At 41.3% G+C, this 22,536-nt stretch overlaps 1 protein-coding gene across 3 annotated transcripts in view; it reads left to right on the forward strand.

The window, feature by feature from the left end:
- Positions 1 to 22,536, forward strand: part of LOC149153200 (uncharacterized) — a 299,597-nt gene that overhangs the window by 129,811 nt on the left and 147,250 nt on the right. The window contains exon 1 of one of the 3 annotated variants that reach the window (XM_089441329.1): positions 6,502 to 7,923. The exons of the other annotated variants lie outside the window; for them this stretch is intronic. The gene's annotated coding sequence lies outside the window, so the exon portion shown is untranslated. Of the gene's footprint in view, positions 1 to 6,501; positions 7,924 to 22,536 lie in introns of those variants that run through there. 3 annotated transcript variants of the gene reach the window in all.

The raw sequence follows: 22,536 nt of genomic DNA on the forward strand, positions 1-22,536 counted from the left end.
TTTATTTTATGTTGTAGATGGTTTAGATATTAAAAAAATTGAAAAAAAAAGTGGAAAAAAATGAATATTTTTGTACCAAACGATTTTTTCCCGATTTTTATTTTTATTTTTTCCTGATAATTCCAATTTTTTCCGATTTTTTCCCCGCGCCGATTTAATCTCGATAACGATTAATGCAACATTGATAATTATGATTGATTTGATTTTTAAGTGGATTCCATATGTTGAGATCATCCTTGATCATTTAGACATGACTTTCTATTTTTGGATAGTCACTTCCAAATTGAGATGTGACTTACTATTTTTGGAAAGTCATTATAATTGTTAGAAATGAAATTTTATTATATTTGGTTCAAATGGAATTGAAAGATATGATTTCTTCTAGGAGAAATTAATCCCTGAGCTATCAAATTTTAACAAAATCAGCCTCCATTTGACGCACTGAGACTATCTGTGGTGGATACGTATGCATGCCCCTCAAAACAACCAGCTTCCCATCTGGCCCCACAAACTCCATCTCCAGCTTCCACCAATCAGTCGTCACTTTCCCTAGAGAGTAGAGCCGTTGGACACCCATCAGCACATTGGTGTCTGGTACATCCACCACGAAGAAATGATCTGCCATTGAGTAGTTCCCCATGGTCACTGTCAAATTGGGGATGTATCAGGTACACTGCATGGTCCTATCCCTGGCACAAGAACTGAAAACCCCTCAAACTCCTCTGTAGTGATACCCCACCTCTGAACCATTTGTGCATCAATGAAATTGTGGGTGGTTCCACTGTCTACCAAAATCGAGACACGCTGCCCCTGCACTGTGCCTCTGATCTTCAAGGTCAAAAATTTGGGAACCCCATGCAATGAAGCAAGGACTCCTCCAGCTGGTGCAAAAGTTGCTCCCCCAGGTGGCAGTGGTGGAGGTGGTCCCCTCTTTGCATGTGTCTCATCGTCATCCCCGCTTATCTCCAACTCCACGTCATCCTCCGACTCACTGTGAGAAAACACCTCTATGAAGTGGGCCTTGCCCTTGGTACATCGATGTCTTCGTGCCCACAGCTCCTGGCAAGTGAAGCACAACTTCCTCCGATGGAGGTCCCTCATAGCCTCATCATCCATTTGCCCATGCCCCTCGGTGTCTCTCTGTGGCGGGGGCCTAGTGTCTCTTCCCCTCTGCTGGAACACAAGTGTGGTGGGTATCTATGTTTTAGTTTTGGGCAGAGCATCTTGCAAGTCCTGTGCTCTAGCAACTTCATCCTACAAAGTGGTTGGCCTGTTGGACCTCACCAAGCCCCTTAGTGGCTCTGCTAATCCCTTAAAAAACATGAAGACCCTCCTGGCCTTGCCATCACTGGCACTCTCAGATACTGAAAGATATAGGCCTCAGCGCTACCAGTCTGCTTGAGCCGTGTCAACTCCCCAAAGTGTTACTCCGGGTTCCTCCTCTCAAAACGCTCAAGTACCCTCCGTGTGAAATCCTCATAGGCTGTGTCCCTTGCATGTTCCATCGTGGTCAACCCAAGGAACCACCAATCGTGGGCTTCCCCCTCTAAATGCAATGTGGCAATTTTGATTACCTCCACCTCTTCATCTGGTTAAGATGGAAGTAGACATCCAACTTCTCAACCCATGCCCTGGCTGAGCTCTTAGGTGAGCCATTAAAATTTGGGAGGAATAATCTTCCGATCGTGCTTTGTAAATTAGTGCCATGCGTGTAGCCTCCTCTCCTATGTTCCTTGCTCCTATTGTTGCCCTTTAGTTGGCAAAAGTCTTTGAAGGTGATGGCCTCTCTGAAATCAGGCCCATAGGATAGATACTCCACAAAATAGTCTCCCATGGGCATTTCTTCCTGCCCCTGCAGCCCTCTAGCACCTGATGCTAGAAATGTAGGGATGGTTGACCTGGGTGGTGTGCTAGAAATAAGGGGTACATTGGGTGGATTCATTGCTTGGTGGTGTGAAGTACCCGAACCCTCACCAAGATGAATTTCTCCTTAGACACCCTTGCCCTTATTGTTGTTGCAGTTTGGCTGCTTAAGTTCATCAATGCCCCTAGGTAAGTCGTGGATTGTCTTCAAGAGATGTTGGGAGAACTCCTCTTCTTTACTCAATTTATCTCCCATGTTATTCCCCATGTCTGGCTCCCCAACCTCAACCTCCGGCTTAATGGTTGCTAGATCAGGAGTATTTTGTAGTTGCCTTTCTCTGCTTCTGTACCTTTTCCTCTTGTAAGTGACGTTTGGCTAGTCCTCTAGTGTCATAGACTAATAGCTGCTCCCAGATACTGAGCCAATAATATGAGCTCTGATACCACTGTGGTATTCCTACTTAGGAAATACAGTGATAAACAAAGCAAAAATAAACATGCACACATAAAAATTTAGATATATAAGTGAACACCTAGAAAATCTCCAAAAATGTCATCTGGTTGAGCCATTTTATTATGTGAAGTAGTAGTACAATAGGGGTATGTTAGGAGTGCACTTGGGCTTGCCAAAAGGCAAGCTAGACAAGCCCAAGGTAGAAAAATACAATGCCCGGATGTTGAAATGAACTGCTTTAGCTATGCTTTGCACTGCCCTAGAAAACTGCTTTATTTGCTGAAAGAACCTGCCAAATGACTCTCCTTTGGTGCTTAGGAAATTCTGGGAAATTAATCCTGGGTTCCTCTCCAATAACCCACCAAAACCAAGATATGGTTTGGCCTACTTCTGACCCCTGAAATTTACCCCAATTTTAGAATGCTCCTCAACTGGCTGGGAATTTCGACCCACTTGATGAATCACTGCTTCAGCCCTCCAAAATGTTGCAGAATGCTAAGGATTTACCCCTCTGGAAATCTCCCCAAATCCCCAACTCAAATCTGCCCCCAATGGTCACCTCCCTAGCTCCCACGTGTGCCTAGAAAAGCCTCCTGCTCAAGCCTACGCAGTCACCCAGATGGTTGCTTTGCTATAGTAAAACTTCTCACGGATTCGGCTGATCTCTCCCTCCAAAAACTCTAGCAAATGGTGATGCAAAACTCCCCTGGAAACCTCAACAATACTTTTGGTCTATGTTGGCCCCAATAAGCAAATCATACGCCTCTACTACGCCCTGGAAACAACAACGAAAACCCCACGAATTGCCTGAAGTTGTTGTTGAAGAAGCTCACAAGAAATCGACTTCCCTCCTTGGGATGGTACTTGAAGTCCATCAAAGCAAGGGGTGAGAAACTTGCTTGAGAATCTTGGGTGCAGACTCGTCTAAACAGCTCAAGCGTGCTAGGTGCAAGTAAATGTCAAATTGTCAAAAGCCCCTATAGCTGCCATCCTCCTCCTATTTAAAACTTTCTCCTTGCCTCATGTGGGTCCCTCCACCTAGCAATTTCAACCTCCTTCCCTTAGCAATTCGAATTTCTTCCCAGGGGGTGTGTATTTCATGAGTGGTGGCCCCCACATTCCACTAGCCAAATAATTTCGACCTCTCCTTCTCCTAAGTATTATTTCCAAAGCACCTTAGCCCCCTAGAATAGTCAAAAATGCAAAATTGTGAATCTTCCTTTAGCAAATAAAATTATTTTAGGAAGGGACATTACAATGTTGATATGAAAATGATCTAGATTTTCAAACTCTTGAGTGAGTCCTTCAAATAATATTTTGTGCTACTATAGAAGCTAGGATATCAAGGCCATAAACCAGATCCACTCGCAAAGAGGTGTGAATTGTTCAACTTCAAATTGCAGAGATGTGAAACTTAAAAATTCTTCTTAATTCAAGTTGTGATGACAACGAATAAAGGAACGAATTTGTGCTCTAGATGCGACCAAGTAGTTCCTTGTATCCGTTTTACAATAAAAGTATAAACCCTCAGAACATTTGAGTCTCGAATGTATTGTAGAAAGAATCCTAGATAAGCTTCGAATCAATGTTAAGATTTACCAGGAACGAAATTGTGCCTCAGTTGCGGGGATAAGGAAGAATAGAATGGATGAATATATACCTCCATCGAACTAGATCAAAGCCGAAATGATGCCAGAAATGATGTCCAATTCAATGCCACATAAACTCAATTCGTTTTGGAGAGACAAGCTTAAGGTCTTGTGGAAATTGCAAAGAAGTTTCGATTTTGCCTCCGAACTTGATGTTCGTCAACACCAACCATCGATCCCCCACCCCCCCCCCCCCCCCCCCCCAACAAAAAAAACTACGAAGTTTTGCCCTGCAAAGAGTACTGTTTTCATAAATGTAGATGTCTTAGCCTATTCTCCTGATGTGCGTGAGTTTTCGAAAGGCCTTAGAAATCAAATAATTAGATGTTTGTGTGAATTATTGTTACCTTCTTGGATGGAACCGAGGTCCTTTACATAGTTGATGGATGGGTGATCAATAGGGACTGACATGGCCTATTAATTTATGGAGCCGACCAACAAAAACTTTAAATTCAAAACATTGTTGGAGCAAATATTAACTGAATAAATTGTAATGAATATGTTTAAAGTTTAAACCCACGAACCAATGTCACGCTGCCATGTCACTTAATTTGGAGATGGACCAATTAAAGTATCCTCTCAACCATAGTGAATTTCTTCTAAGCCCATGAATTAATGACAAGCTGCCACATCACTTCATTTTGCGATTTTGGCCACATGGTGGGGTCTTTTAACTTTGCCAGGGCATATATACCAAATTGTGAGGAGCCTCACGATGTGCTAAATATCGTTGGAATCAACATGATGAGGAGCACTATTGACGATGAACTTGAGATCAAATTCATTGATCGCCATCTTCAAATTCCTCAACAAATGTGGGGATACTAGGGTTTCCAACCATCCTTACAAGGGACACTTGTCCATTGAAGGCTTCCATTGATGTAATCATGACACATATTAAGAGCATTCAAGAACCGATGTTGACATCAATGACAACACCATGCAACAACCTAATGGCCATGCTTGACTAGTTGGTGTCCCGAAAGTGTTTGTGGTTTCAATCTTTAATGTTCCTTTTTCTGGTGTTCCTTCTGGCATAGATAGGACGGACTTTTAGAGTTGGGGGCAAATAGGTCACGGGTGCAGGTTGGCATCTTCAGTGGGTCCACAGGATTTTTGAGGGGTTTTGAGGAGTTTTTATGAGGTTCGATGGCATTCTCTTGGTATATTCCATCATTCGCATAGTTTTCTTTTCGTTCCGTTGCATTCCGAAAACTTTCAAAAAACAAAGTTATTAATGGGCCTGACTCAATTAAATACGCTTAAGGTGGCATTTCGGGGGGAATACGTGGCATAACACTTTAGTGTAATAGCTCGTTGGAACAGGAACGAGAAGATCTACAAGACAAGATTGTTAGAAGTGATTTTCAATGACCTGAGGAGGCATGGTGGCCAATTTACCCTTTTCACACATTAAATATAATATTTTAATTGAAATAAAAGAGGGAAAAGTGCTCCATGATTAAAATAATAATAAAATAGGAGATTCTAAAAGGGGTCCATCAGATTTATAAAAGAGGAGGAGGAGGCCATTAGGGGACATCTTGGATTTGATCTTCTTCTTGCATGAGAGGTTTGAGAACCTGGTTCTCTACATCAGTTGTAGCCCCAGGACGGAAACCCTTGGGCGATTTAGTGAGGTTGGGCGAGTACCCACCTTCCCTTGGTGAATTCATCTAGAGTTCACAAGAGAGCTTAGCAGTGCAGTTCAGTTCAGTTTGGAGGGCCAGCATAGCAGTGGAGCAGATTCTTGAGGCTAGTTTCCCATCTCATCTATTTTGTGGTATTAGCATGTAAACCGTAGTTCCTATTATGATAAAAGTTGAGATTGTTCTTGTTCATTTTATTGATATTTTGTTGCATGCTATTGGTTATATTTTTACATGGCAATGTTCTGTTAAAATAAATGAAAAATTTTATGGAGTAATTTTGGTTCAGTAAGATTTTTGCCAAATATCCTGTTTGGGATATTACAGCGATATCAAAGCTGGTTTTCCTGCCAGCCTGAGGGTTTAATTCACAGATCAAATTCGAGCCAAAAGAAAAGTTATAGGGTTTCAATTGCAGATATTATTGTTTGAGGGCTCGACAAATTGACAAATTTTCTTCCAAATTGTCTTTGGCTCAATAATGATCCGACAAACTGAACAAGGAATTAAAAAGGCCATAAAGGATGTGGCCATCAAAACTATTAAAACGGGGGCCAATCATGATATAAGGAGGCCAAGGCTTAAGTGATATTGGTCAAATTTGTACTACTTGCCTACATTATACAAGTAAGGACGAATATTAATTTACATTTGTGAAGAGCAGTGAAATTATCAAAATTTTTGAAAGGGTTGTGAGTTGTTGTTTGGCACGAGCCGCTATTTTGGGAAAGGGTACCATTTTTTTTTATAGGCCGAGATTGCATATTTGGAGCAGCTTAAATCTAAGGAGTCGAGGGCCCATCTCATAGGTGGTCATGGCAATTTGTCCTAGAGATGTGTTGAATTCATTAATTTTAAGGACTGAATCACAGTAGAACTTCGCCGACTTTGTATTTTGCGAAGGCTGAAGTTTAATTGCTTGTGCCCATAATTATATGCATTGTAGGGTTGAAAATAATTCTAAAGGGTGGTCGGCTAAGACTGTGCTCCAACATAGATACTGAGCCACCATACGAAGAGAAACACCAAGAAGGGTTTGCATTTGAGCAACTTGCATCACAACTCTTAAACGTGATTTAAAACAAGGAGCTGGATGCAATGCTGGCACATGACAATTAACCGATTGAGAATCTCGCTAATCGAGGGACGTGAACCAAATTACGTGAGAGTTGAACTAGGGCAGATCAAAATATTCGTAGTTTACCGAGAAATTAGTCCGAGCTTTGCCATGCGACACGATCCTCTTGCCTGACGAAGAAGCCAAGTGCAAGTCAACAGGACGAAGTGAAAGATTTTAACTATAGGCCAAATTGGTCTATCGCACTGCCATAGACAAAAGCGATCTGCTGATTACGTGGGCGTTGACTGTCAAAAATTTGTGCAAATTCTTGCCTAATGAGGATGACAACTCATTGGCCAAGAACGCATTAAACATCTTGGAGCTCACAACATGGATTGAGCTAGATTCTTCAGTTTTCCAGGAGTTGCATGACAATGGAGCCGCATCAATTGGTCGTTGTGTTGTAGTAAATCGTGAAGGCCGAGTCATGGCTGTCTGTGTATGATTTGGACCAAAATTTCTAGGCGTCTAAGTTCCTTGACTCGAATAGCCGCCCAAATTACTTTTGAAGGGACAAAATTTTTTATTCACTAAATTTTTGAGGACTGCAATTTTTGAACCTAATACAATTGTTTTACAGATTCTAAGTGATCTTAGGAAGAGTCATATGAAGCTGACCCCGGTGATCGTATAGCCTACTATAGTAATCAGTGCATTTGTAAGGAGTGGCAAAAGAGTTACATATGAAGTGAGGAAGAATGTTGGTGGCAGCTCAGGAAATCAAAATTAAAATAACTGTGTGCACAAAGAAGCATGAACGTAGCTGGAGGAAAAACGTGATTCAAGCTGTGATTAATTACAGCGATCAATTGCAGACATACTATTACAGAGGGCAGAGAATTGTAGCATGCGGTCACATTTTGCCTGGAGAAAGCAGTAAACAGTAAGAATTGAGGAGCTACATTAGTGTTTCCTATGGCAAATTTATTATATTTCTGGGCCAGAAGCTGGATTGTCACATATTCTTGCTGGCAACTACTGCATATCAATTCCAGATTTAGTATTTCCTTAGCCCCTCAAGTTAGCTGTAGCAGACGCTGGGATTCCAAGACCTGCAGATCCATATGCCTGTAGCAGCCTCTCCATGGAAGGAAGAATTGGTGTTTGATTGCAGCAACTCACCAACAAGGACCAACTAGTTTTTTAAGGCATCTCCAATCAAGCGTTGTCGACCGATAAATGTTCCAGGTTCCTTTATCATCTCAATGTTTCCTTGCCTTGTGAACATTTGTGTAGTTGATATCACTATTTTCATTTTAAACGAATTGCATTGCTTCTTTAATGAGATACAATTGATATATTGGGTTATTAAACACAAAAACAAAAAAAGATACACCTACAGTTGTTTGTCATGACACTGTTTATCAAAACACCTCACTCAGAAAATTCAACAAACCCAAAAAACAATGATTTCAATGTCATTGTACTTGTCATCATTAAACATGGATCAAACCTTTTTAAACTCCCTTAATAAACCAACAGCAACAAACAATAGACTCTTCTCAAAGGGGGTCCATGCCATTCTTTAGAGAGAACAACCGAGGGATGTGCAGAAGGGGCAGGAAATAGGGCACAAAATATTTGCACTTGGGACAGATTTGAAGCACATGAGGGTTACATGGAAAGTCCTTTTCAAACTAAATGAACTAGATGCACTCCTTTTTGAAGTGAACGAGTTAGAAGGGAAGAAACTAATTTGGGCTCTAAAACCTGCTATGCTTGCTCTCATACAACACAAGTTCTTGGGGGAACCTTGTGAAGGGGTCAAACTTCCAGTTGCATCCTATCTCAACAACATTTTAAGGTTGACTGCACCTATACCTCCTTATTTATGATGATGATGATATGAGGAGAGTTTTTAGATTAATAGTAGAGACCTTTCGGGACTTGGATAACAATGTGGGTCTTACCTTTGGGAAAAAGCGCTGGATTTTGGAAGATATGGCCAAACTTCGAACCTATGACATCATGTTTGATCTAGAGTGTGATGACCTAATTCTTCAAATGTTCCAATCCTTTTTCAACATTAAGAAACATCATCCAGACATGGTCAAAGCACACATGCAGTCCATCTTGTCTTCAGTTATGGGAGATTGTGATGCCATCTGCAAGAGGTTACAGTCTAAGTTGTTGGCCATTTGGAGAGAGGAACAAATGGTCTCTCCCGTTGCTTATGAGCTAGCCAAAAGGTTGGCTGAGAAGAATATTAGATTATCTTGGAGACAGTTGACTAGGGAGGAGCTGCTTAGAATTGGTGGACCATGTAGCAAGAATGAATTAAGGAAGAAGGGTCTTTGCTTCATCTGTAAAGAACTGTGGGGACCTGACCACTCACGCTTGAGAGATGCAGAGGAGATAGCAGAAGTGGAGCATGAAGATATTCCTTCTATCTTTCAAGATGAGGACTCTTCTTTGGATGAGTCTGTGGGGTCATACAAGGATGCCTATACGGAGCATGAGAAGTCATGCGGAGTTGATGACAATAGGGAATATTTATATTCTAGTATGTATGGTGAGCAGTTAGTGCACCCTATAGGAGATGTTGACCCTGCTGCCTACACCTACCTACAGTTAGTGAGAAAAGCCTTTAACCCCACAAGGTGTGGTTGGTGGCAAGGAACTAAGAGAAGGGGCTGTCACCTATTCCCAACTCTCTCCGTTTAAGCTATCTCCTAGGCTAGCTATGGGGGGTGGTCCCTAAAGGAAAACTAAGTTAGAGATGTGAGGTTTCTAGGAGAATGTTAAAGTGAAGTGGATTACTTTCTTAAGATTATAAGCAAATATGATGTGAGCAATATGAAATGAAATAACCATTAACAACCATCAACACATGAGATAAGCATAAGCATATGAAAGACCAGTGCCTTTTAAAGTATTGCTCAAAAATGAAAGATATTTGCTTAATATAAATGAATTGCTTTCAAATAAAGCACAAGTAATCCTGAAAGTGAAACAAGAAAATGTTAGCACAATGAAATAATCAATACAAGATATAAGTATGCCTTCAAATATATATGATCAATTGCTAAATCAAAACATACAAGGATATCTTGCAAAAGGAAAACAATTAGTATTCTACTTGCAAAATATAGATGAAATAATGTTTGCCAAAATAAAGTATTCACTTCAACAATGACAAGTAAAATGACCAATTACAAGTAAAACCATGAGATATACTAGCATGAAATGAACCTATACTAGATTTGAATGCAATTATCTTGGTTAATTTTTAATCTAAAATGCCTAATCTAGGTGAGAAGTGCTCCTCTTGAGCTCTTATCAAAGGGTAAAAATTGGGGTGACTATAAGAAAGAGGGGGTGAGGGCACAAAGGTGTCATTAACAATACCCATCGCCTGAGTCTTATGAGCTAGAGTGAGCCTTCGTTCCTACTAGGGGACAAGCCACCTTCATAACTATAGGGTCACAATGTTTTTACCTTACTTCGTACCAAATGGAAGAACTTACCAAGAAAGTCTATTTTCCTTATGATTTCTATCAACCAAGCTTATGCTTGTAGGTTCATTTTAAATGTGTAACTAAGTTAAGATGCCTACTATGATGTGCAAGTAAATTTGCAAGTGCTATGTAAAAGGTAGAGATGGTTTAAACAAAAGATTGCATCGAATGTGCTCTAGGCCTCAAATTTTGCAGGGAGGCTTGGGCACATGTATTCCAAAGAACACAGAAAGCATTTTGGGAAATTCCACCCAGAAACAATTTTATTAAAATAATTAATATTTTTAATGGGCCCCTAAGTCTAAACTTGGGAAATTAAAAATATTCATGGGTATTAATCTAATTGTGGGTGTATCTTCTAGAAGAAGATGAGGATCAAGCTAAAATGATTTTAACCATTGATTAGATTTTAATTTGGGCCATTGAATTTCAACGAGGAGATTATTTAAGGAAGCTTGAGGGTCATTCGGAAAACACATTGAGAGATCAAGAGATCGAATTTATGAAGTGAGAAATTCTCAGGAGGAAATTTTGATCGAGGAGGTTTCTTGCAGAGACGGGAAGTGAGTATCCTGAAGAATGAAGTTTTCCTGGGCCGGAGAGTACGAGGCAGAGAGAGGGCAGAATGACGTCCAAAGAGAGGCAGACACTTGCCCACGTAGAGCTAACTTAGTGGCAGCGTAGAGCCTGCAAGGAAATCGAATTCCTGCTAAGGAAATAAAGTTTAAGTAGTCGGGAGACTGGGTGTGAGACTAGGAGGCAAAGATTCGGATTTTCCAGCCAACAGAGGGTCCAATGAAGGAGCAATGTGATACCCAACAAGGTTAACACAGTTCTGTGCAAAGGCTATGCAAAGGCTCCAGTTCAGCACGATCAGACTCAGATTCTCGCAGTGACAGGGTGAGACCATTTCACCATTCATTTTGTCCAGTTTCTCTCTATATTGGATTACTAGTTGAGCATCCAAGAATTGTACTCAGATTTTCTCTTGCATAATAATAAAACCCTCAGATCTACTGCACTGGTTTTCCCGCATTGGGTTTTTTCGAGGAAATTTTTCCAAAAATAACGGTGTCCATTGTGTTGTATTTTCTTTCTTGCTTAGTCTCTTGTTTCATCATAATATTTAATTAAGTGAAGGTTGCAATGTATGTATTACGATATTTTCTGTAGGAAACTGCAAGTAATTTGTTTAAAGGAATTTAACAAATAGGAGTAATATCATCAGTGGTTGTAGTAGGGATTCCGGTTGAAGAATTTTCACATGGTATCAGAGCTGCAGGTGAAGCAAGAAGAGCAGAGCCAGTAGATCCAGCGTTGAGCAGAAGAGGGAGATCGAAAAGCTTCAGTAGGCAACAGTTCGAAACCCCAGAGGGTTTCCGCAGTTCCTAGTCGGAGGGCAGGAATTTTGAGATAGTCTCTCTCTGGGTGAGTCGACGGAGAGAAGGACTCCCAGTTCAAATTTTTTCCGGCGTAGAAGGAGCAGCGCTAAACCCATAGCGTAAGGAAAGCTGGTGGGACATAGATTTTTCTGCAGGCAGTTTGCTGGGCAGAAGATTGTTAGAAGAGAGAAGAGAAGAATGACTGTGGGAATTTCTTCCTCAAATAATTCCTAGCCAAGGAATTCGAATTTTGTAGAGCTAAGCAGTAGCAAGGGGCAACAATTTTACTAGCTCCGGCAAGGAGTGCATAGGCTAGCCCAATGGCAACACAAATGAGAGGAGATTTTCAACATTTGTGGTAGAAATATAACCAGTGGCTTGAGGGATCAGGACAGGTTGGACGGAGCATCCAACTATGTCATATGGAAGGCTAGAATGTGATCCCTTCTAGATGAGCATGCCCTTAAGACATATGTCGAGGACGTGGTTGTTGTGTCTGCAGATGCAGATCCATTGAAGAAGTACAGATCAGAAATGGTGAAGGTCAAGAGGATGATCCTTGATGGGGTAAAGGATCACGTGGTGTGTCATGTTGCTAGTAGAGGGACTGCTAAGGAGATGTGGGATGCCTTCGCTACGTTATATCAGGGATCTTCTGTGCAGCGGAAGATATACTTGGAGCATAAGCTGAGATCTGCTTGGATGCAGAAGGGAGAGAGTGTAGATCCATTCCTCATGAAGCTTAAGGAGACCTGTGATGAATTGTTTGCTACAGGACATATACCTCAAGATTTAGAGTTGGTTATGTGAAATTTTTTTATTTTAACAACCAAAAATCCTATTGCAGAAAATTGATTTACATTACCTACTTGTATTCTTCATTTAACAAGTTATTTTTAGAATTCTTCAGAAAATATTAATGTAAATACACTGCAGCCTACACCACTACACAGAGCACAGTGTATGTATTACGATATTTGCCGTAGGAAATCTGCAAGTAATTTGTTTAAAGGAATTTAACAAATAGCAGCAATATCATCAGTGGTTGCAGTAGGGATTCTGGTTGAGGAATTTTCACATGGTATCAGAGCTGCAGGTGAAGCAAGAAGTGCAGAGCCAGTAGATCCAACGTTGCGCAGAAGAGGGAGATCGAAAAGCTTCAGGAGGCAGCAGTTCGAAACCCCAGAGGGTTTGCGCAGTTCCTAGTTGGAGGGTTGGAATTTTGAGATAGTCTCTCTCCGAGTGAGTCGACGGAGAGGACTCCCAGTTCAAATTTTTGCCGGCACAGAAGGAGCAGCGCTGAATCCATAGCGTAAGGAAAGCTGGTGGGACGCAAGTTTTTCGGTAGGCAGTTTGCTGGGCAGAAGATTGTCAGAAGAGAGAAGAGAAGAATGACTGAGGGAATTTCTTCCTCAGAGAATTCCTAGCCAAGGAATTTGAATTTTGTAGAGCTAAGCAGCAGCAAGGGGCAACAATTTTACTAGCTCCAGCAAGGAGTGCATAGGCTAGCCCAACAACAACACAAATGAGAGGAGATTTTTGACATTTGTGGTAGAAATAGCAACCTTTGGCTTGAGGGATCAGGACAGGTTGGACAGAGCATCTAACTATTTCATATGGAAGGCTAGAATGTAATTCCTTCTAGATGAGCATGTCCTCAAGACATATCTCGAGGACGTGGTGGTTGTGTCTGCAGATGCAGATCTATTGAAGAAGTACAGATCAGAAATGGCGAAGGTCAAGAGGATGATCCTTGATGGAGTAAAGGATCACGTGGTGTGTCATGTTTCTAGTAGAGGGATTACTAAGGAGATATGGGATGCATTCGCTACGTTATATCAGGGATCTTCTGTGCAGTGGAAGATATACTTGGGGCATAAGCTGAGATCTGCTTAGATGCAGAAGGGAGAGAGTGTAGATCCATTCCTCATGAAGCTTAATGAAACCCGTGATGAATTGTTTGCTATGGGGTATACACCTTAGGATTTAGAGTTGGTTATGTGAAAATTTCTGATTCTAACAACCAAAAATCCTACTGCAGAAAACTGATTTACATTACCTACTTGTATTCTTCATTTAACAAGTTATTTTTAGAATTCTTTAGAAAATATTAATGTAAATACACTGCAGCCTACACCACTATACAGATCAAGTACTAAAAAATAAATGAGACAACCATGCAAATGATACTTAATTTTGGACTAAACATCCCCGGAAAAACTCAATGCGGGAAAATCGGTGTAGCACCTTTGAGGGTTTTCTATTAGTAAGCAAAAGTTCTGAATACAAATGCTAGTTGCCCTCCCGACGAACGAGTGACAGAGAAATACAATGGCGGAGAACCTGAGTGAGTTTTACCTCACTTCACTGTAGAATTTGGTTGATCCGGCAACAAAACTAGCTGGCCCCGGCTACAAGTGCACTGCCCCTTCGCAGTAACTGCGTTGGCCTGCGTGGAGTTCTCTGAGGCTCTGCGCCAACACTTCTACCCATTGTATCAGCTTTCCCAGTTCCGACAGTTTTTGGCAGCTCCTTGTCTTTCTGCAAGGAAGGCAGTTCTTCCTATGCGCTGGCCCTCTTGGCTTTGCGTCAAGGTTGCATGGGCCCTAATTGGCCCAACATTAGCTCTCTTGGCTACTGCACTGCCTCCACAAGTTTCTCTCCGCCTCTCTATCTGTTTTCCCGAACTATCATTGCCCCTCAGCTGCAAGATCTCCCCAATTGATTTTCCTCCTGAGAACTTCTCACCTCAGAAAATCTATTTCCTCAATCTCTCTGTGTGTCTTCTCCAACTGACCCCAAGCCTCCATTTATACTTTTCCTGTTGAGAAATCAACGGCCGTGATCTAATCTCTAATCAATGGCTAAGATTAAATTAGACTTGATCCTCGTGTCTTAGAAGCTTCTCACCCATATTTTCATTAATACCCATTAATATTTTAATTTTCCTAAGTTTAGACTTAGGAACCCCCTTAAAAATATTAATTATTTTAATTAAATACAATCCGGGTGGAATTTCACGAAATGATTTATGGGACTTGGAGATGTCGTGTTCTAGCCCCTCCACAAAATTTTGGAGCTAGAGCACATTCGATGCTACCCAAAAATCAACCCTCCCCTCTTAGCGAGGAATGTGCTCTAGCAATTCTTCCCAACAGAAGTATCACACTGATCCACGACATTGGTCCTTTGCGTTGCTGATGCTCGGCTTGGTGCCCTTCATCCACTGCGCTACTGCAATCTGTAATAATGCCCGTGACACTGCCACTGTCACTACTGCATCCATACTGCAACTCCCTCTCAAGATGCTACATCATGCTGCCTATAGCACTGCCACTGCTAACTGCTACACTGCAACTCATTTGCTGAGAAGTAAGAAACTGAAAAGCCACCCAATAGTTGACATGCTGGTCAGTTGGATACCCCATGATGCCGAAGCTACCTCTGCTGCTAATCTGTGCTTCCGCTCTGATGTTACTACGCTGCTGTTGTATCTTCTCTACACTGCTGCAACATTCCACTGCGTTGCTTTAGACTTTGGCACTCTAGCTCTGCCACTATTGCTCCATCATCCCTCGCACCAACTAACTCCCGTCATTCTGCTACTGTCATTAAGCGTTCTCATAGCCGTATGTGATCCAAGAGTTTGGGCACCTCAAGGATCCTACCCTCTTTCATGTAGTCCTCCTGACTACAGCTCAATATCGCCCCACCTCTTCTCTAGAGGTGCATGAGCACTCATAGTGCAATCCTCATCATCATCCTCTTTGTCGGCTTTTGATGGAGCAACCTTCATATTTCTCTTCCTTGCCCTTCTTCTGAGGGCATTGAGTGGTGAAATGACCCAGTTCTCCACATTTGAAGCATGTGTCTTTGGATATATCCTTTTTCTTCCTCTTCTGCTGCCTTTGCTGTCCCGCTGATGCGAGAGCTGCATCCTCCTCTTCCTCCTCCTTGACTCTGATCCCTTTGTTGCTGCTTTCCGCCTTGGTTAACTGTATGATCTCTTCCTATCAAAGAGCTGTCCACATCTCCTCCCAACTTGGAAGAGATGCCCTGCCCAAGATGCTTTGGACAAAGGTTTCCCAGTCTTCAGTGACTGCATGTAGGGAAATCCTGACCATAAATTTAGGATCTGGTGTAGCCCCTAAGGAAGTTAGTTGGTCATGGATTGTTTGCAACCTGAGAAGGAAGGGATCGATTTCTTCTCCCTTCTACATCTGAATCTGTCTCAACTGACTCTCAAGGAACATCTTTCGCTGAACAGAAGTTCCCTCGTACAAAGTGGTCAAGGCCTCCCACATTTCCCTTGCTATGTCCTTCTCAGCAATATGTGGGATCAAATGATCCTTGACCCCGTCCAAGATCATGCACTTCGCTTTTGCCTGAGCCTCCTCGTACTTCTTGAGAGGATCAACATCAACCAGAACATCAACGGTCTTCAAGGCATAATCCTTGATATTATTTTTGTCCAAAACTGCCAGGATCTTGGCCTTCTAGATGACAAAGTTGGATGCTCCATCCAACCTGTCATGATCCCTTAGTCCATTAACTGCCATCCTTGCTCAAATGTATGTTGAACTGGTTCTCTTCTCCCTCTTTTGCTACTATCCTAGCAAAAATCGGATCTGGATTTCTTTGGCGCTAGAAATCCTCTAAGGAACAAGCTCCCTCTGAATTTTGATTTTCTTCATGGAAATCCTTCTGCCAACAATTGTCGAACCAACCGTCTTTGATCTCTCTTTGCTATTGCTCAGCACTGGATCTAGATTTCTTGGCAATAAATCTTCTGAGGAATTGATTCCATCTACTTTGCTTCCACCCCACTAGGTGCTGTTCTGCACCAATAGAATCTACACCCCACCAGCAACTCCAGATGAAGTCTGTGTTGTACCTCTAGCCCTGACAATTGGAAAAACGAGACTCAACAGTCTCTCCGTTCGCCCAACAATCACTACGCTACCCTCTGTAGCTACAATGTCACACACAAGCTAATGCAGCATTTGTGTGAGCCTCCCTTGGTGACTGCGTCATCCCTCCTCTTCTCTCTCGGCTAAAAACTGCACTGTCTCTTGGGTCAACTATCTTTAGCACAAATTCTCCTTTTCACCGATGGCTTTAGTCCTCCTTGATCTGCAATTGCTCCGATACCATGTGAAAATTTCTGATTCTAACAACCAGAAATCCTATTGCAAAAAACTGATTTACATTACCTACTTGTATTCTTCATTTAACAAGTTATTTTCAGAATTCTACAGAAAATATTAATGTAAATACACTACAGCCTACACCACTATACAAATCAGGTACTAAAAAATAAATGAGAGAACCATGCAAATGACACTTATTTTTAGACTAAACGTCCCTGGAAAAACCCAATGCTGGAAAACCGATGTAGCAGCTCTGAGGGTTTTCTATTATTAATCTGAAGTTCTGAATACAAATGCTAGTTGCCTTCCCGGCAAACCAGTGACAAAGAAATACAATGGCAAAGAACTTGAGTGGGTTTTACCTCACTTCACTACAGAATCTGGCTGATCTGGCAGCAAAACTGGCTAGCCTCGGCTACAACTGCGCTGCCCCTTGGCAGTAACTGTGTGGGCTTGCGTGGAGCTCTCTGAGGCTCTGCGTCAGCACTTCTACCCACTACGTCAGCTTTCTCGGTTGTTCCGGCAGTTTCTGGCAACTCCCCGACTTTCTGCGTGGAAGGTAGTTCTTCCTCTGCACTGGCCCTCCTCGCTCTGCGTCAAGGCTGCGTGGGCCTCGACTGGTTCAGCGTCAGCTCTCCTGGCTATTGCGTTGCCTCCACAAGTTTCTCTCCGCCTCTCTTTCTATATTCCCGAACTATCATTGCCCCTCAGCTGCAAGATCTCCCCAATCGATTTTCCTCTTGAGAACTTTTCACCTCAGAAAATCGATTTCCTCAATCTCCCTCTGTGTCTTCTCCAACTGACCCCAAGCCTCCATTTATACTTTTCCTGTTGAGAAATCAACGGCCGTGATCTAATCTGTAATCAACGTCTAAGATTAAGTTATACTTGATCCTGTCTCTAAGAAGCTTCTCATCCATATTTTCATTAATACCCATTTCGGAGCTAGAGCACATCCGATGCTACCCAAAAATCAACACATTAGACTGGCCCTCAATTCTGTCTTAGATGAGTGGCAAGTCTTTGTCCAAAGTATCCTGGGCAGAGCAGTATTGCCGAATTGGGATGAGATGTGGGCAACTCTAAAACAAGATGAGCTGAGGAGAGACTTAGTCAAGGTCAAACTTGATGGAGGCAACAACAGTATTGGGTTGAAGCCCAAGGAGGAGGATAATGCAACCCTTGCATTGAATGGACAGCAGGATGGACTAGTGTCGGATGGTGCCAAGGAGTGTCGGGGAGACAGTTGCAGTGGCTAGGAGCGCCAGAAACTGAATAGCGCTGAGTAGATTTGGTAGCAGTGCAGATGGCACAAATTAGAGGTCAACAGCAACACAATATATTCAGAAGGTCAGTGCAGAGACTAGCAGAAGTTAGGTTTTAGCATTCACGTGTTATCATACTGAACATAGTTAGTCTAGTAATTTTGGATGTTTTTCCGTTGTTGATGAAATAGAAGCAATAGTTTGCAGTGCAGCAACAGTTGGCAGTGGCAGTGCTAGCAGTTGCACAAATGCAACACCTGAGAGGGAGTTGTAGTATGGATGCAATGTTGGCAGTGGCAGTGTCAACAGTAGTACAGTTACAGTAGCAGCACATTAGTTGGTGGACAACATTTCAGACATTAGCAGCGCAGAGGACGATGCTTTAGAGTTAGAGCAGTATGCAACAACATATATTGCTAGAGCATATTCCTCGCTAAGAGGGAGTGTTGATTTGGGGTAGCATCGGATGTGCTCTAGGCCTCAAATTTTGCAGGGAGGCTTGGGCACATGTATTCCAAAGAACCCAGAAAACGTTTTGAGAAATTCCACCCAGAAACAATTTTATTAAAATAATTAATATTTTGTAATGGGCTCCTAAGTCTAAACTAAGGAAATTAAAAATAATAATGGGTATTAATCTAATGGTGGGTCTATCTTCTAGAAGAAGATGAGGATAAAGATAAAATGATTTTAGCCATTGATTAGATTTTAATCTGGGTCGTTGAATGTCAACGAGAAGATTATTTAAGAAAGCTTGAGGGTCATTTGGAAAACACACCGAAAGATCAAGAGATCGAATTTCTGAAGTGAGAAGTTCTTAGGAGGAAATTTTGATCGAGGAGATTTCTTACAGAGAGGGGTAGTGAGTATCCGAAATAAGGAGGTTTTCCTAGGCCGAAGAGTATGAGGTAGAGAGAGGGCAGAACGACGTCTAGAGAGAGACAGACGCTAGCCCACGCAGCGCTGACGCAGTGGCAGCGCAGAGCTTTAAGGGAAATCAAATTCCTGCTGAGGAAATCAAGTTTCTGTAGCCAGGAGCCAGGGTGTGAGACCATGAGGCAGAGATTCGGATTTTCCAGCGAGCAGAGGGTCGAAAGGAGTAGTGTGATACCCAACAGGGGTGACGCAGGAACTATGTAGGAGTGACATAGTTTTGTGCAGAGGCTACGCAGAGGCTCCAGTTTAGTGTGATCAGACTCAGATTCTCCCAGTGATAGGGTGAGATCATTTTACCATTCATTTTGTCCAGTTTCTCTATATATCGGATTTCTAGTTGAGCATCCAAGAATTGTACTAAGATTTTCTCCTGCATAATAATAAAACCCTCAGATCTGCTGCATTGGTTTTCCCGCATTGGGTTTTCCCTGGGACATTTGTCCAAAAATAACGGTGTCAATTGTGTTGTATTTTCTTCCTTGCTCAGTGTCTTCTTTCCACATAATATTTAATTAAGTGAAGTCTGCAGTGTATGTATTACGATATTTGCAGTAGGAAACTGTAGGTAATTTGTTTAAAGGAATTTAACAAATAAGAGTAATATCATCAGTTGTTGTAGTAGGGATTCTAGTTGCGAAATTTTTGCACTTTAGAACATGTAAAATTGAGAAATGAAAGTATTTTCTTTGACTTATGATAAATTAATGATCCACCAAAAGCAAACTTGAAACTTCTGAGCAATTGTTTTGCATGTAAAATAAATGGCAATGCTTGTGAAAAGTAAACTGAAAATTGTACTCAAAATAGCATTGCAAAAGAAATAAACTTTAACTTGAGTGGGATTATTTGGACATGAAATAAATAATTGCTTTGGAAAGTGAAATTGCCCAAATACTGAATGCATCAAGACTCAAGATGTATAATTTGTTGCACAATGATGAAGCATAAGTGAACTTTAGACAAAGCTTCAAGCTAAATGTATCAAGTTAAAGAAATGCTTCTATGAAAATAAATTTCTATAAAATGGAAATGTAGCTTGTGACTTGTAGCAATAAATGTAAATGGTGCAAGCAAATTGTAGTGAATTTTAGCAAATTAAATGAGATGCATGCTTATGTTAATTAGAAAATTAGAGCATGCATGTAATAGAAATGAAATACAAGAATTAACAAGTCAACCACACTTTCCTCTTCGAAAGTGGAGAGATGGGGATGCCAATGGGTAGAACAAGTGTGGAAAAAGTCTGGAAAAAATCCCGATTTAATCCTAAAAACGTGATTTTTTGAACTAAACGATTTAATCCCCCAACTTTTTGGCGACTTTTTCACAAAAAAAAATCCCGATTTTTTCCTTATACGCTCGATTTAATCGGGAGTTGACCCAAAAAGTCTGCCTCCCTTCCCAGGCCGCGGATAAAGAGGCCACACAGGTGAAAAAACTGTAAATTGAAGCTTCCATCCATGCATTTTCAAGTTATTGCATTGTATTGTTTGTCATACTTCTTGCGAGCATAGCAGTCTCATTTATAATCTGTTAGTTTTGAGGTTAAGATATGTTTTTGTTTTCCAAGGAAAAACAAATCTTTATTCTTCATATTTCTAGTTAGAAAGCAAAGTATACATTGGCTAAGCCTCCAGGCTTTTAGTGATCTAGACTCTAACAGCCACTGCCCCTTCCAAAGATTACTAAAGTACCAAAAGGACAGGCATACAACAGTCTTCCGTAGAAATAACCCCACACCATCAAAAACATTGTTACAGTTGTTGAATGCTTCCAGAAGAAACAACAAAGAGGAGGTCATGAAGATCAAATAGCAACAACCTGTCCAAAAAAAACAAAACCAGTGCCTCAAAAAAGAACCCAATTTCAGACAGGAACAAAGTACCTGTGAAATCTTGTGACAACAAAGATCCTTCCTACAATGAGAGCACAGTTTGAAACGGAATCTTCTTTAGTGGTGAACTCCCTGTAAATGTGGGCAAAGGTTATGTATTAGAAGTGGATTTTACCTCCAAGAGTTTTTAAATAATAGATGCCAAGGCTAGGTTAGTAATCTGACATCTAATGTTTTCTCAGAAAATAAGCAGCTTGGAGTCACCAAGCGTTAATTTTCACATCTACTGTGATACTCACTGTTAATTTTCATTGGACCTACCACCTGACACCTTATTACCCAAGCAGATTACAATCTACTGAATAAATGCATGACTTATTTCTTAATACAATTAGCGGAAACAAAAATTAAAAGGGGAAGAGGATCTCAGTGACTGATTACTTGATTACTTTTAGATGACTCATGATATAAATTTATTATATTTTTTGTTGATATTTTGACTCTTGAGAGTTGAGACTTAGACAGGACCCAAAATTCAGGAGTTGATTCACTATTTTGATATGTGATGTAGCATTAGACTTCATATACATATTATATATTAGCTTTCTTTACATGTTTATGTGGAAATGCATTTATTTGATGTTGTGGATACTCTAGATGTTAAAAAAAATAAAATAAAAATGAATAATTTTGTGTTTTTTTAATTTTGCCGACTTTTTCAAAAAACCCGACTTTGACGAGTTTTTCAACTTTTGGACCCTTGCCGAATTAATCCCGACTTCGACTTTTTCCACATTGGGTAGAACACATGCTCCCAAAATCAGAAATTTTGTTAATTTACAAGAGGTAAGAGACCATGAAGCCTCCTCCAAACTCAAGGAAAGTCTTTTACAATGAAGCCTTTAAGCTATAGACTTTTATTTGATAAGTTATTTTTGCAATTGAGGCCAAAGAAGGGCACAAGAAAATTCAGATTTTACAAGAAGAGAAAAGAGGCTCAGCATCTTTGTGCCTGTTACCACTCAAACCAGCAGGGGACCTAAAGGGGTTCCTAAGAGAGCAACTTCTAGGTTAAGGGCAACGGTGGAGGCTTAGCCCACTGTCACCACAACTAAGTCTCCCTACTCTTTACAGACTTTCACTGATGGGAGGTGTCCCGATAGTGTAGGGATCACTTGTAAAGTATATGTTAATGGATAGGTGAGAAGTGACCTTGAAAACCCTTTTCCAAGGATGGAGTGAAGAATGGAGCCTGCTTTCTCTTGAAGCAAGGGACTTGGTCCACCAGGGATAAGGGGTGAGGATTGGAGGGTTGAGGGGGAAAGAATAGGCTTATAAACAAGTTTCTCAATTCCTCTAATCCTTCTTAAACTTAGATTCCCAAATGGTCCTTGACAAATAATCTTTATTGAGAAGTGGGACCACACGGGGCCAAGTGGACCCAACTCAGGTTCGGGGATGGAATGTAGCAACCAATGATGTTCCTATCCTGGACAGGGTGAGGGGAAAGGACCAAACAAGAATATTTACTTCAAAAGGTTGAATTGATCCTATTGAGGTCTAGCCTTGGGGATGCCTAGGCACAATTCGATCCTAGAGCTAGGGCTTGGAATTCTCGAAGATTCCACTGTTAGAATTGCCTCAAATTTGGAGGAGAGGGAGGGGTGCCCACCAACGCAATAGCCTATCGGAGATCGAAGTTTTTCCTTGGGTCAATTCTCGGGGAATTGATGGCCTAGGTGACCTAATGGGGCTAGACTTGGGGAAAAAGGTAAA

Source organism: Pinus tabuliformis, chromosome 9 (genome assembly GCF_031772625.1).
Source record: "Pinus tabuliformis cultivar Carrire ecotype Pingquan chromosome 9, CPIR1, whole genome shotgun sequence".
In the NCBI taxonomy this organism is placed as follows: Eukaryota; Viridiplantae; Streptophyta; class Pinopsida; order Pinales; family Pinaceae; genus Pinus; species Pinus tabuliformis.